The sequence below is a fragment of the Macaca mulatta genome, chromosome 15 (assembly GCF_049350105.2).
Source record: "Macaca mulatta isolate MMU2019108-1 chromosome 15, T2T-MMU8v2.0, whole genome shotgun sequence".
NCBI classification, from domain to species: Eukaryota; Metazoa; Chordata; class Mammalia; order Primates; family Cercopithecidae; genus Macaca; species Macaca mulatta.
Window position 1 is genome coordinate 72,380,995 of NC_133420.1, and position 15,545 is coordinate 72,396,539.

Genomic DNA, 15,545 nt, shown 5'->3' on the forward strand with positions numbered 1-15,545 from the left:
TGAAGACCAGCTTGGCCAAGATGGTGAAACCCCGTCTCTAATAAAATACAAAAAAATTAGCTGGGCATGGTGGCACGCGCCTGTAATCCCAGCTACTCTGGAGGCTGAGGCAGAGAATTGCTTAAAAACCTGGAAGGGCGGAGGTTGCAGTGAGCTGAGATCGTGCCACTGCACTCCAGCCTGGGCGACAGAGCGAGACTCCGTCTCAAAAAAAAAAAAAAAAAAAAAAGAAAACATAGAGTAGAAAGTGTACACATTTTTAACATCTTACTGTTGGCGTTCCTACAAAATACTTAGCTTTAAATCATTTATATAGTATACTAATTTAGTTCAGCTAGTTTAAGCATTTACAAGGCCTGTTAACTTTTTAATATTTTAAAGTTCCTTAAATTATCTAAATTAATCACTTTGTTTGTTTTTAAAAAAATTTCTTTCCCCCAATCCCCACATTGATCAACATTTTGTTTCTTGATGCTACTTATAGAGAATCCTAAATTGAGCTTCTGCTTGATTATATTTATTTTCCCTCTTTAAAAATCTATTATTTTTTTCCAGTTTTTGAGGTGCCATTAGGCTTAAGTGCTTTACTTCTTCATACCTGGGCATTAGTGTTATGTTTTCAACTGTTAGAAGCCATTTAATGGTGTATTAGTTTGTTTTCATGTTGCTGATAAAGACATACCCAAGACGGGGTAATATATAAAGAAAAAGATTTAATGGACTCATAGTTCCACATGGCTGGGGATGCCTCATAATCATGGTGGAAGGTGAAAGGTGCTTCATACATGGTGGCGGCAAGAGAGAATGAGGGAACCACTGTGAAAGATCTGATGGTTGTAAAACCACCCCCATGATTCAATTATCTCCCACTGGTTCCCTTCCACAACATGTAAGAATTTTGGGAGCTATAATTCCAGATGAGATTTGGGTGGAGACACAGCCAAACCATATAATTCTGCCCCGGCCCCTCCCAGATCTCGTGTCCTCACATTTGAAAACCAATCATGCCTTTCCAACATTCCCCCAAAGTCTTAACTCATTTCAGCATTAACTCAAAAGTCTACAGTCCAAAGGCTCATCTGAAACAAGGCAAGTCCCTTCCGCCTATGAGCCTGTAAAATCAAAAGCAAGTTAGTTACTTCCTAAATATAATGGGGATACAGGCATTGGGTAAATACACCCTTTCCAAATGGGATAAATTGGCCAAATTGAAGGGGCTACAGGCCCCATGCAAGTCTGAAATCCAGCAAGACAGTCAAATCTTAAAAGCTCCAAAATGATCTCTTTTGACTACATGTCTCATATCCAGGTCACACTGATGCAAATGGTAGGTTTCCATGGTCTTGGGAAGCTACGCCCTTGTGGCTTTGCAGGGTACGGGCTACCTCCTAATGCTTTCACATGCTGATGTTGAGTGTCTGAGGTTTTTCCAGGTGCACAGTGCAGGTTGTCAGTGAATATACCATCCCGGGATTTGGAGGATGGTGGCCCTCTTCTCCCAGCTCCACTAGGCAGTGCCCCAATGAGGACTCTGTGTAAGGCTTCAACCCCACATTTCCCTTCTGCACTGCCCTAGCAGAGGTTCTCTATAAGAGCCCTGCCCCTGCAGCTAACTTCTGCCTGGACATCTAGGTGTTTCCATACATCCTCTGAAATCTATATGGAGGTTCCCAAACCTCCTGCAGGTGCACATTTCTTGACTTCTGTGCACCTGCAGGCTCAACACCACATGGAAGCTGCCAAGGCTTGGGGCTTGCGCCCTCTGAAGCACCAAGTCCCCAAGCCTGGCCCATGAAACTATTTTTCCCTCCTAAGCCTCCAGGCCTGTGATGGGAGGGGCTACTGTGAAGACCTCTGACATTTTCCTCATTGTCTTGACGATTAACACTCTGCTGCTTGTTATTTATGCAAATTTCTGCAGCCGGCTTGATTTTCTCCTCTGAAAATGGGTTTGTCTTTGGCTTTGGAGGCTGCAAATTTTCTGAACTTTTATGCTCTGTTTCCCTTTTAAAACCAAATGCTTTTAATAACACCCACATACGTCTTGAATACTTTGCTGCTTAGAAATTTCTTCCACTGGATACCCTAAATCATCTCCCTCAAGTTCAAAGTTCCACAAATCTCTAGCTCAAGGACAAAATGCTGCCAGTCTGCTAAAATATAGCAAGAGTCACCTTTACCCCAGCTCCCAACAAGTTTCTCATCTCCATCTGAAACCACCACACCCTGGATTTCCTTGTCCGTATCATTATCGGCATTTGGTCAAAGCCATTCAACAAGTCTCTAGGAAGTTCCAGACTTTCCCACATTTTCCGGTCTTCTGGCCCTCCAAACTGTTCTAACCTCTGCCTGTTACCCAGTTCCACATTTTTGTGTATCTGTAAAGCAGTACCCCACTCTTCTGGTACCAATTTACTGTATTAGTCTGTTTTCACACTGCTAATAAAGACATACCTGAGACTGGTTAATTCATAAGGAAAAAGAGGTTTACTGGGCTCACAGTTCCATATGGCTGGGGAGGCCTCACAGTCATGGTGGAAGGCAAAAGGCACTTCTTATATGGCGGCAGCAAGAGAGAATGAGGGAACCAAGTGAAAGGGGTTTCCCCTTATAAAACCATCAGATCTTGTGAGACTTACTCACTACCACCAGAACAGTATGGGAGAAACTGCCCCCATGATTCAGTTGTCTCCCATTAGTTTCCTCCTACAATATGTGGGAATTACGGGAACTACAATTCAAGATAAAACTTGGGTGAGGACATAGCCAAACTATACCAAGTGGAGATAGCCAATTATAGTAGCTATTTAACTTTTTTAAACGATTACAGCAATGGCTGTGCATGGTGGTTCACACCTGTGATCCCAGCACTTTGTGAGAACAGGTTGAGAGGATCACTTGAGGCTAGGAGTTTGAGACCAGCCTGGGCAACATAGTGAGACCCTGTCTCTACAAAAAATTAAATTAGATGGGGTCTTGCTATGTTACCCAGGTTGATGTTGAACTCCTGGCCTCAAGCTGTCCTCCCACCTCAGCATCCCAAAGCATGGGTGACTCCATTTTGATTTTTAGTCAAGGTTTTTTCTAAAGTTATGGAATAGGATTTAAGGTTTAAAGATGACAGAGAGGGCTTGGCACACTTGCTTATGCCTGTAATCCCAGCACTTTGGGAGACCAAGGTGGGTGGATGACTTGAGGTCAGGAGTTTGAGACCAGCCTGGCCAACGTGATGAAACCCGGTCTCCACTAAAAATACAAAAATTAGCCAGGCCTGGTGATGCACGCCTGTAATCCCAGCTACTTGGTAGGCTGAGGCAGGAGAGTCACTTGAACCCGGGAAATGGAGACTGCAGAGAGCCAAGATCCCCCCCACTGCACTCCTGGGTGACAGAGCAAAACTCCCATCTCAAAAATAAAGAAAGATGACAGGTTTTCACAACTTCTCCTGTTCTGCTGACCCACTGAGACTCTACAAGGCTGGTGCCGTCTCTAGCTTACTGAACTCTAGGTGAAGGAAAAGGGGACTAAGTAAGGAGGTTGCTATATGGTGGCTCCTACAAAGCAGACTGCACATTAACTGGTGGCAAAGCACCCAGGAAGCAACTGACTGCAAAGCCCGCATACGAGAGTGCACCCTCTCCTGGAGTGGTGAAGAAACCTCATTGTTACAGGCCTGGTACTATGGCCCTCCATGAAATCAGTTGTTTCTGGAAGTCCGCTGAACTTCTGAATCACAAACTTCCCTTCCACAGTCTGGCTTGAGAAATTGCTCAGGACTTCAAATCAGACCAGTGTTTGCAGAGCACAACAGCTATTGGTGCTTTGCAGGAGGCAAGTGAGGCCTATCTGGTTGACCTTTTTGAAGACACCAACCTGTGTGCTATCCATGCCAAATGTATAACAATTATGCCAAAAGATACCCAGTCAGCATGGAGAACGTCCTTTTAAGAAGCCACTGTGATGGGAAACATTTCATTCTCTAAAAGAGAAACCCCCCACAATTTTTTTCCTGTTATTGGTAGTTTTGAGCTTAGATTTTTTTTGCCATAGAGTCAAAAGGTACCTGTATTAGTCAGGGTTCTCTGGAGGGACAGAACTAATAGGATATATGTATGTGTGAAAGGGAATTTATTAAGGAGAATTGAGTCACATGATGACAAGGTAAAGTCCCATGATAGACTATCTGCAGGTTGAGGAACATGGAAGCCAATGGTGGATCAGTCCAAGTCCCAAAACCTCAAAAGTAGGGAAGCCGACAGTGTAGCCCTCAGTCTGTGGCCAAAGGCCAAGAGCCCCTGGCAAACACTGGCATAAGTCCAAGAATCCAAAAACTGAAGAACCTGGAGTCTGATGTTCAAGGGCATCCAGCACGGGAGAAAGATGAAGGCCGGAAGACTCAGCAAGTCTACTCTTACATCTTTTCCTGTCTGCTTTATTCTAGCTGTGCTGGCTGCTGATTAGATGGTGCTCACCGATTGAGGGTGGGTCTGACTCTCCCAGTCCACTGACTCAAATGTTAATCTCCTTTGGCAACATCCTCACAGACCCAGGAACAATACTTTGCATCCTTCAATCCAATCAAGTTGACACTTAATATTAACCGTCACAGTACCTAAGTATATGATTGTTAGTGAAAAAATAGGGGATAGAAATCAAGTATTTCCAGTTTTTCCATTTTTATTTATGTGTGAATTTTTAACATAAATTCAGGGACATAAAGCATTAATGCAAGTCAAAATATTTCAGTGAACAAGTTTCAGTGGTTCAACTTTATAATAATTATAAATCTGTTAAAATTTTCTGGGAAAAAATGACATCATAAACAGCAGTTTTTCCCTTTTTAGAATTTACTACAAAGCAACAACAAAAATAAACAGAAATAGACATTATCTTGGATGAAATGAGATATCCTTAACTTCAAATCACTTTGAGGAACTATTCTTAAATGCAGTGATTTTCAAATAATGTTGTGCAAAGATACCTGTGGAAAACTTCCGTGTGTACAAATCTCAAAGATTCAGTGTACGTTTCTCCAAAGTCAGAGGAAGTGTTTCAGGGAAGAAGGAAACTTTAATGTTGCTCCTTTTTTCTTTGACTAGTAGCCATGTAGTAGTGTATCTGTTTCTCCAGAGTAAGATGGATGTTGGTTGCTGGTAAGATTTTGGCCCTTTGGGAATCATGGCAAAGATAATAACTACAAAGGTGTTTACTTTGGGGTGGATAGGTACTTGCTGATTTGCATTGAAGATCCTAGAGGAAAGTGTTGGATTTTTTTTTTAGACAGTGTCTCACTCTGTCCCCCAAGCTGGAGTATAGTGTGCAGTCTTGGCTCGCTGAAACCTCTCTCTCCCACGCTCAAGCGATCCTCCCACCTTGGCCTCCCAAACTGCTGGGACTAGAGACTTAAGCCACCATGCCTGGCCAAAGTGGTGGATCTTGAGGAAAACTTGGTTTACTGAGGTCTGAGAACTCCTGTGGGGAAATGGAGGAAGATGGGGAATGGGAAAGGGAAAGTTAACATATATCTTGCGTGAATATGCCTGGTTACTTTCATTTTATAAGTCGAAGATAGAATTGAATTCACCAGCTGTTTCCTGTCTCTGAGTCTGGGAGAACCGGAAAAAAACTGGGGAGTAGATATCTCAAAGAATAGTGGTTTACTTCTTCATTGTGGATCTGTGGAGGGAGAGACTGCTTTGCTTTCTGCCAGTTTCAGAGTAGCTGCTAAACCTGAGTCCCAAGGAATTGACCATAATGACATGCATAAACACATGCATGAATACATATATAACATCTTTAAAGGATCTTGATATCTGGAGAAAAGATTACTTGAAAGAAACAAAGCACATGCCACGCTAAATTAAACTGTTAGAGGAATGAACACTTGCAGGGAATAAAATGAGCTCTTATGGAAAATCAAGTGCAGCACAAATAATTATTCTTGGGCTGAAAAATATGATTTTTTTAAACTAAATTCTGTAAGTTAATCAGAGTAGGGGATCGTTACTGTTAAGTCCCAAATTAGATGCCTGAAAGAATGGATCACAAAGCAAAAATATAAAAGATGGAAATCATAAGAGAAAATAATCAAGTAAGTTAGAAGGCTTTAGCATCCTCATGTATAATAAATAGGAATCCTAGAAAGAGAAAATGAAACATAGAAAGAAGAGGTAAAATACTAAATCATTAAGGAATTATTAAATAGTAATTCAATAATATAGGAATTTTTTCCTGTGTGATAAATATAGGAAAATATAACAAATATAGGAAATATACTTAATAAATATAGGAAAATTTTTCTGACCTGAAAAACAAATTTTAGTCTTCAAATTTAAAGTGCTCACTGAGTTCTAGGCAGGATTGCAGGGAAAAAATAACATGGAAGCAGTTTTTTTTAATAAAGTGAAAAATTTAACAGCCTTCCAGTACATAACACATCAAAGAAGGAAAAAGATCAGATTTTTCATCTGCAATACCGGAAACTGTAATAAGATAATGGAGTAACATGTTCATACAACTGAAATTGCAACCCTTGCTTCTATACTTGGTTAAGTTACCATTCATCTGTTGGGTGAAAGAAGGATGCAGTTAGGCAGGAATGCAGAGTTATATACCCTTGTACTCATCTGAGGAAAACACAGTCATGTGACGATAATGGGGAGTTGTACTGAGAGATGTGTAGTTAGGTGATTTGTTGTGCAAACATCATAGACTACACTTACACAAACCTAGATGTTACAGGTTCAGTATCCTTTATTGGAAATGCTTGGGGCCGGAAGTGTTTTGGATCTCAGATTTTTTTTCAGAGTTTGGAGTATTTGCATATACATACTGTTATCTTGGGGATGGACCCAAGTCTAAACATGAAATTCATTTATGTTTCATATACATCTTATATATATAGCCTGAAGGTAATTTTACACAACATTTATTTATTAAACAAATTATTTTAGAGGCAGGTCTCGCTCTTTTGCGGATGCTGGAGTGCAGGTGCAATCATAGCTCACTGTAGCGTCAAACTCCTGAGCTCAAGTGAACCGCCTCAGCTTCCTAAGCAGCTGGGACTATAGGCGTGTGCTACTGTCCCTGGCTTACTTTTAAATTTTTTGTAGAGACAGGGTCTCACTATGTTACCCAGGCTGGTCTTGAACTCCCAGCCTCAAGTGATCTTCCCACTTTGGACTCCCAAAGTGCTAGGATTACAGACATGAGCCACTGCACCTAGCCAATGTTACAAAATATTTTTAGTTTTTTTTTTTTTTTTTTTTTTTTGAGATGGAGACTTGCTCTGTCCCCAGGCTGGAGTGCAGTGGCAAGATCTCGGCTCACTGCAAGTTCCGCCTCCCAGATTCATGCCATTCTCCAGCCTCAGCCTCCCGAGTAGCTGGGACTACAGGTGCCCACCACCATGCCCAGCTAATTGTATTTTTAGTAGAGACGGGATTTCACCGTGTTAGCCAGGATGGTCTCAATCTCCTGACCTTGTGATCTGCCCACCTCAGCCTCCCAAAGTGATGGGATTACAGGTGTGAGCCACCGCTCCTGACCAAATATTTTTTGTTGTTGTTGTTTTTTTGAGACAGAGTCTCGCTCTGCCGCTGGGGCTGGAGTGCAGTGGCCGGATCTCAGCTCGCTGCAAGCTCTGCCTCCCGGGTTTACGCCATTCTCCTGCCTCAGCCTCCCGAGTAGCTGGGACTACAGGCACCCACCACCTCGCCCGGCTAGTTTTTTGTATTTTTAGTAGAGACGGGGTTTCACTGTGTTAGCCAGGATGGTCTCGATCTCCTGACCTCATGATCCGCCCGTCTCGGCCTCCCAAAGTGCTGGGATTACAGGCTTGAGCCACCGCGCCCGGCCCTGACCAAATATTTTTAATGCTTTTGTGCACCTGTCACAAGAGGTCAGGTGTGGAATTTCCCACTTGTGGCATTATGTTGGTGCTCAAAAAAATTCATACTTTGGAGCATTTTGGATTTCGGATTTTCAGATTAGGGATGCTTAAACTGTAGCCTACTACATACCTAGGCCATGTGATATAGCCTGTTATTCCTAGACTCCAAACCTGTACAACAGGTTATTATAGTGAATACTGTAGACAGTTGTGGTACAGTGGTATTTGTGTATCCAAATATTGTCTAAACATAGAAAAGGTACAATAAATGATACACCTGCACAGGGCACTTACCAATACAGAAGTATGACCATTTATATAGAAAGTTTTAAGGAATCTCAAAAAAAAAAACCCTTTAGAATGCATATATGATAGAATAATGACCTCCCCCTCAACCAAGAGATATCCAGATTTTAATTCCCAGAATCTGTGAATATGTACTTTTAAAAGACAAAAGAGACTTTGCTGATGTGATTAATTAAGGATCTTGAGATGGGAAAACTCTTCTGGATTATCAAGATGAGACCAGTATAATCATGAGGATCCTTATATGAGGGAGATAAGACAGTTAAAGCCAAGAGATGCTGGGCTGGGCGCGGTGGCTCACACCTGTAATCCCAGCACTTTGGGAGGCCAAGGCGGGTGGATCACAAGGTCAGGAGATCGAGACCATGCTGGCTAATATGGTGAAACTCTATCTCTACTGAAAAACAAAAAATTAGCCGGGCATGGTAGTGGGCACCTGTAGTTGCAGCTACTTGGGAGACTGAGGCTGGAGAATGGCGTGAACCCGGGAGGCGGAGCTTGCAGTGAGCTGAGATCGCGCCACTGCACTCCAGTGCTGGGCCACAGCATGAGACTCCGTCTCAAAAAAAAAAAAAAAAAAGGCAAGAGATGCTGGAAGCAGAGATTAAAATGATGTGCTTTGAAGATGGAGGAAAGATCCACAAGCCAGGGAATGTAGGCTGCCTTTTAGAAGCTGGAAAAGACAGGAAGGAAATAGATTTTTCCCTGGATCCTCTGCAAGAAATTACCTACAACTTAATTCTAGTTAAGACTTATTTTGGACTTACAACCTTCAGAACTGTATGAGGATAAATATATGTTCTTTTAAGCCACTCAACTTGTGATAGTATGTTAGAGTGGCAATAGAAAACTAATACAATGTACTTGATTAAAATCTGGACAATAAGCAAAGTTATAGATTGGTTGCCTAGAACAATAGGGTCATTTTCTATGACCTAAGCAATGTTTTAAAATTTTTGAAATTGTTTCCAACATTCCAAGTGAGATCGCACCACAATCTGGATTTCTTAGTTGCTCAAAAAAAAATCAGATCAAGCAACTTTCCGGGTGTGCCAAAAATTAGAGCTGAGTGCTGCAGTTCTTTATATGACATTGTACTTCAGTGCACTGCCTACTACTTCATTTGCCTGAATGTTTAATATACAAAACGTTTATAAAATGAGACTCTGATTGAAGGGGAAAATACATAAAGGACAAAAGTTGGCTTTAGAAACAATCATATCAATTTGTCAGCTTCTTATCAACTAAGACATACAGCTTTTTTAATGAAGAAAAATAATTTCAAATATGTCTAGATTAAAGCACTCTGTGTTATTAAAATACATGAAAAAATTTGGTGTTTTCTTTTAATGGGCAACCTATGCTTTTTTATTATAGTGTTTTTTTGTTTCTGTTTTTGTTTTTTGAGATAGGGTCTCGGTCTGTTGCCCAGGCTGGAGTGCAGTGGTGTGATCTCAGCTCATTGCAACCTCCACCTCCCAGATTCAAGCAGTTCTCCCACCTTAGCCTTCCAAGTCGCTGGGATTACAGGTGCATGCTACCACGCCTGGCTAAGTTTTGTATTTTTTAGTAGAGTTGGGGTTTTACCATGTTGCCCAGGCTGGTGTTGAACCCCTGACTTCAAGTGATCCACCCGCCTTGGCTTCCCAAAGTGTCTTTTATTATAGTTTTAATTAGAAAGGACATAACATCAATAGAATTGTCTAAGAAGCTGTGATGTGACATCTTTCAGTATGAGGTGTACATATATGTGTGTATATGTATGGTATTTAATGTAACCTATGTGTGTTAGTTTTCTTGTAACACATTAAAGATTTTAAGATACAGAATTATGCACAAGTGTTTTGAACAAGCTTTAAAGATTCTAAATTTATCTTTACAGTTTATCCTCTCATACTGCCAGCTTTATATATTCAAATTCTATTTCTCCTCTAAGGTCAGCTTTCAAATGTATTTTTTTTTCCAGATTTTTCTTTCTATTGCTGTTTTAAAGATTATTTCCCTACTTTTACCATACCTTAAGATAGCTCCTTTTTACTACCAATAGTAACAAGAAAGCAGTAGCCATAAGACATTTTTGATAGTGTGCTAGTTTGAAATTTGAAATTAATAATGAGTGTTACAACAGTTTTAATGGAGATGAAGATTAGATACTATGGAGATACAAAATCCATAGTTTCTAAATACCTTCATTTTTTAATGAATTTAGAAAATTGATTTCATGGAGGTAGTAAATAGAATGGTGGGTACCAGAGGTTGGGGTGGGTACGGGGAGAGGTTGGGTGAAGAAGGTTAGTTCAGTGAATATAAAAATACAGTTAGATAAAAGGAATAAGTTCTGGTGTTCAGTGGCACAATAGGCTACTGTAGTTAACAATAATTTATTGTTTATTTTGAAATAGGTAGAAGAGAAAACTTTAGAATGTTCCCAGCACAAGGAAATGTTAAGTGTTTGAGGTGATGGATATTCCAGTTATGCAGATGTCATCATTATTCATTGTATGCTTGTATTTGAAATACCACATATACCCCATAAATATGTACAACCATTAGGTATCTGTAAAAAAAAAATTTTTTTTTTTAGATGGAGTCTCTTGCTCTGTTGCCCAGGCTGGAGTGCAGTGGTGCGATCTCAGCTCACTGCAAGCTCCACCTCCCAGTTTCACGCCATTCTCCTGCCTCAATCTCCCGAGCAGCTGGGACTACAGGCGCCCGCCACCACGCCCAGCTAATTTTTTGTATTTTTGGTAGAGATGGAGTTTCACCATGTTAGCCCGGATGGTCTTGATCTCCTGACCTCGTGATCCACCCGCCTCAGCCTCCCAAAGTGCTGGGATTACAGGCATGAGCCACCGTGCCTGGCCCAGGTATCTGTAAAATTTTTCAAAGAGTGAAAAAAGGCAAGGAATGGTATTGTCACCTTAGGGAAAAGAAAATGAGCAAATTTGTATTTTATTTCAGGTTGTCTAAAAACTTTAGCATGTATAGTTTTGTAGTGTTTTAAAACTATTAGGAATTGTGACAACATTTGTAAAAGTTACAGATTAAGACAACATTGCTTAACAAAGCAGCAATTTTAAGTAAATAGGTAGTATGGAGTCTTGGAATTAGAGTGTTGTCTCTGATCGGAAATGGGCTGGAAAAAAAGCTTTATTCTAGTTAAAATAGCACTAAAAATGAGAACAGGTATTAGTTTGGCCTGTAATATTAGATGATTATGTTCTAAAGAATGTGCTTATAATGAAATTTAAGTCTTGAATAACACAATAAAATAATCAGGATTGAGGTTTTATATATAAGGAATAAAAGTGTAAATACTGTAGGGAAATCTTAGCAAGTTTTAAAATTGCTTTCTCTAAATATCTTTATTAATTTTAAATGAATGTGCTTTTATTGAGTGATTTTGAGGGAGATATCAGTGAAAATGATGCTGCATTTTCCTACAGATGATAAACAGTGTTGAGATAGTATCATAGTTGTAGAAGATAAATAAATTTTTAAAATCTTAAGTTCTCAAAATAAGTTATAACCCAAAGTAGGTACTTTTTCTTTTTGAGGCAGCTGCTCTCTTGTCACCCAGGCTGGAGTGCATTGGCTCAATCACGGGTCACTGCTGAAGTAATAAGTGATCCTCCTACCTCAGCTTCCTGAGTAGTTGGGACCACAGGCATGAGCCATGACAACCAGCTAATTTGTAAAGTTTTTGTAGAGACCCTGTGTTGCCCAGGCTAGTCTCAAACTCCTTGGCTCAAGGGATCCTTCTGCCTCAGCCACCCAAAGTGCTAGGATTATAGGAATGAGCCACTGCACCCAACCAAAGTAGGTTCTATATGAGTGTTTTGGAGCTATTTTTTCTAGCCACTACTGCTTTCTTAGCAGAGGATGGGTGTGTTTTAAATTAGTTACCAAATTTTAATTTGAAATTGTTGACTTAAAAAAGATGCTGCTAAATAGGCCTTACATTTAGGCAATATGTATAAATGGAACCATTTTATTTCTAATGAGAATATTTAAATATCTAATATATTCCTTAGGGAATTGTTTGTAATGTGAGTAAGTCTTTGATGATAATTATTTTAGGGCATGGTGGCTTATGCCTGTAATCTGAGCACTTTGGGAGGCTGAGGTGGGAGGATTGCGTGAGCCCAGGACACTGAGGCTACAATGAGCTTTGATTGTGCCACTGCCCTCCAGCCTGGGCAACAGATTGACACTCTGTCTAAAAATATATACATTATATGTATATCTATCTGTTTAAAATCTCCATTTAAGTTGCCTGTTTTATAAATCTGAAATATGAGTGCTTTTGTTTAAAATAGAATACATGTGTATTCTTAAAATATAAATTGATCAAAAAGCAAGTTGGTGTCATGTAATTACTAGTTACTACTCAAAGTGTACTGATTACTGGTTATACTAGATTTTAGTACATTGTAGCAGTTACTTTTCTTACGTAGTCTGCAACGTACTGCACCCTTCAAAACAGGAGTTTCCTGCATACTGCCATTTATGGTCAGGGTAGGTATTTAGAGAAGACAGAATGAAAGAAAGTATGTAAATGTACGAGGTTTAATGACTGCTTTTGCAGTAAGATATTTATTCTTGAAAAATACTGGCTATTCCTTTGGCTCGATCAGTTGTCTTATTGAGAGCAGTAACTAGAGTTACCTCTATAACCACTCTTCTATTGCTGAACCCTAGCAGTGATATGTGGTAAAACGCTTGCTGTTTGTTAGTTTAATAAATTTTCATGAGTGTATAGAGTTACATAGCCCTTCCGCTTACATAGCCCAATTGAAAGCCAGAGATTAAAAGCTGCATTAGATTTTTTATTTATTTATTTTTGAGGTGAAGTCTGGCTCTGTTGCCCAGGCAGGAGTGCAGTGGCATGATCTTGGCTCACTGGAACCTCCACCTCCCAGGTTCAAGTGATTCTCCTGCCTCAGCCTCCCAGGTAGCTGGGATTACAGGCACCCGCCGCCATGCCCAGCTAATTTTTGTATTGTAGTAGAGATGGGGTTTCACCATGTTGGCCAAGCTGGTCTTGAACTCCTGACCTCAGGTGATCCACCCATCCCGGCCTCCCAAAGTGCTGGGATTACAGGTGTGAGCCACCATGCCCGGACTGCATTACTTATTCTACCGAGCTATTATAACACAGCTACTCACCATCTTTTGTGTTTTTTTGTTTTGTTTTGTTTTGTTTTTTAAGACAGAGTTTTGCCCTGTCATCTAGGCTGGAGTGCAATGGCGTGATCTTGGTTCACTGCAGCCTCTGCCTCCCTGGTTCAAGCGATTATCCTGCCTCAGCCTCCTGAGTAGCTGGGATTACAGGCATGCATCACCGTGCCTGGCTGATCTTTGTATTTTAGTAGAGACAGGGTTTCACCATGTTGGCCAGGCTCGTCTCTTAATTCCTGACCTCATGTGGTCTGCCCTCCTCTGCCTCCCAAAGTGTTAGGATTACAGGCGTGAGCCACTGCGCCCGGTCTCTTTTATTTTTAATAAGGGAAAAACATCCATGTCCTTTTTGATGAGTTGGAGCCATCCAGTAGGTTCAGCTCATGTCATTAGAATACTACGAATTTGAATTGTTTCAATTTAGGTGACATATATTCCCTGAATATGTATGTATAAAATAGCTTTCAGAGGGGCAATGGTGTTCAGCCAAATGATAACTTCTCTCAGTAAGTGTCAGCAAAACTGAACTTGTTGAGAATAAAAGAGTTCTCCTTAAACCACTATTAATAAACTTGAATGCAATAAAGTATTTGAGTAAAATTTACCGTGCTCTATAGAACTGCATTAATGGGCAGCATAAATCTGCAGTACATACCTAAGGAAATACTTTTATCAAAAATACAGACCTGAGGCTGGGCACAGTGGCTCACACCTGTAATCCTAGCACTTTAGGAGGCCAAGGTGGGAGGATCACTTGAGGTCAGGAGTTCGAGACCAGCCCAGCTAACATGGTGAAACCCGGTCTCTTCTAAAAATAGAAAAATTAGCTGGGTGTGGTGGCGCTTGCCAGTAGTCCCAGCTACTTGGGAGGCTGAGGCAGGGGGATCACCTGAACCGGGGAGGCAGAGGTTGCAGTGAGCTGAGATCGCGCCGTTGCACTACTCCAACCTGGACAACAGAGCGACTCCGTCTCAGGGGAAAAAAAAAAAAAAAAAAAAATTTATATATATATATATATATATACATATATATATATATATATGTATGTATACACACACACACGTGTATATGTGTGTGTATGTATACATATGTGTGTGTGTCTATATACACACCCCTGAGATCTAGGCCTCTTGGGAATTATCCAATTGGGAAATTGACCTGTGATTCAGACAACTCAGATAACCACTCTGGAATGTATCAGTTGTTATGTACCAGTTACTTATTTGCTTAACTCTATCACAGAGAAATTTTAATGTACAAAAAAGAAAAGACAGCAGTACGATGAACCCTTGCATACTTATCACTCATTATGTCCCTTCCATATGACTTTAAACACCCTCCTCCCAGTTTTTCTAATCTGATTACTTTGAAGCAAATCTTGACATAGTTACTTTTAAATAGGAAACAGATAGGCACCTTTCCAGAATCTATAGAACTTTTCCTTAGAATGGGAGAGCATGAGCTTGCCAGAAGCCCCAGATGGGATCTTCATTTCAATCAGGTGGTATGCTTGGCAACTGTTTCCCTGTGGGGAACTCTGAGGGACTTGGGAAGCATTGTTACCTGTTTTTGTAGCTGCTTCTGGGTAAAAAAATAAAAAATAAAAGTTATTCTATTACAGAAACCTAACTTTTAAACTGTATCTATTGTCATTTTTCCATCAGTCAATTTACTGCCTCATCCTGCTGCTCAAGCACTGGGTTAGATGATTAGCAGGTATTTTTCCTTTTTTCTACTCTTTCTCTATCACTTTTTTTTAAAATTGAAGTTTCTCTTAATCACTTAACTGATTTGTTTTATTAATTGTTCATTTCATTTGAAAAATAAATTCACTAATGTTCACAGTGTCCTAAATTGGTTGTTAATGACTACTCTCTAATAATGCCCATGTAGCTGTCCCATCATTTAAACTGTTTGCTTACCAAGAGTCACTCATCTCTGTTTCCAAGTCAGTTTATAATTGTGTAATTTAAATATGTAAACAGGTTAACTATTAATAAGAAAAGATTAATTGATTAAATTGTTTTGAGTTTGGGAAAATTCGAGTTTCTAAAAAGTTGCACTCAATTAGCTGTAGGGAAACAGAATATCTGGAGGGGCATTGTATAAATATAAATGGGTTTTTTTTCACATTCGGATTTTTTCATTTTAACTAAGCCAAAACTAG

At 40.2% G+C, this 15,545-nt stretch overlaps 1 protein-coding gene across 2 annotated transcripts in view; it reads left to right on the plus strand.

Annotated features, from left to right (window-relative positions):
• Nucleotides 1-15,545, plus strand: part of CAAP1 (caspase activity and apoptosis inhibitor 1) — a 52,692-nt gene that overhangs the window by 8,623 nt on the left and 28,524 nt on the right.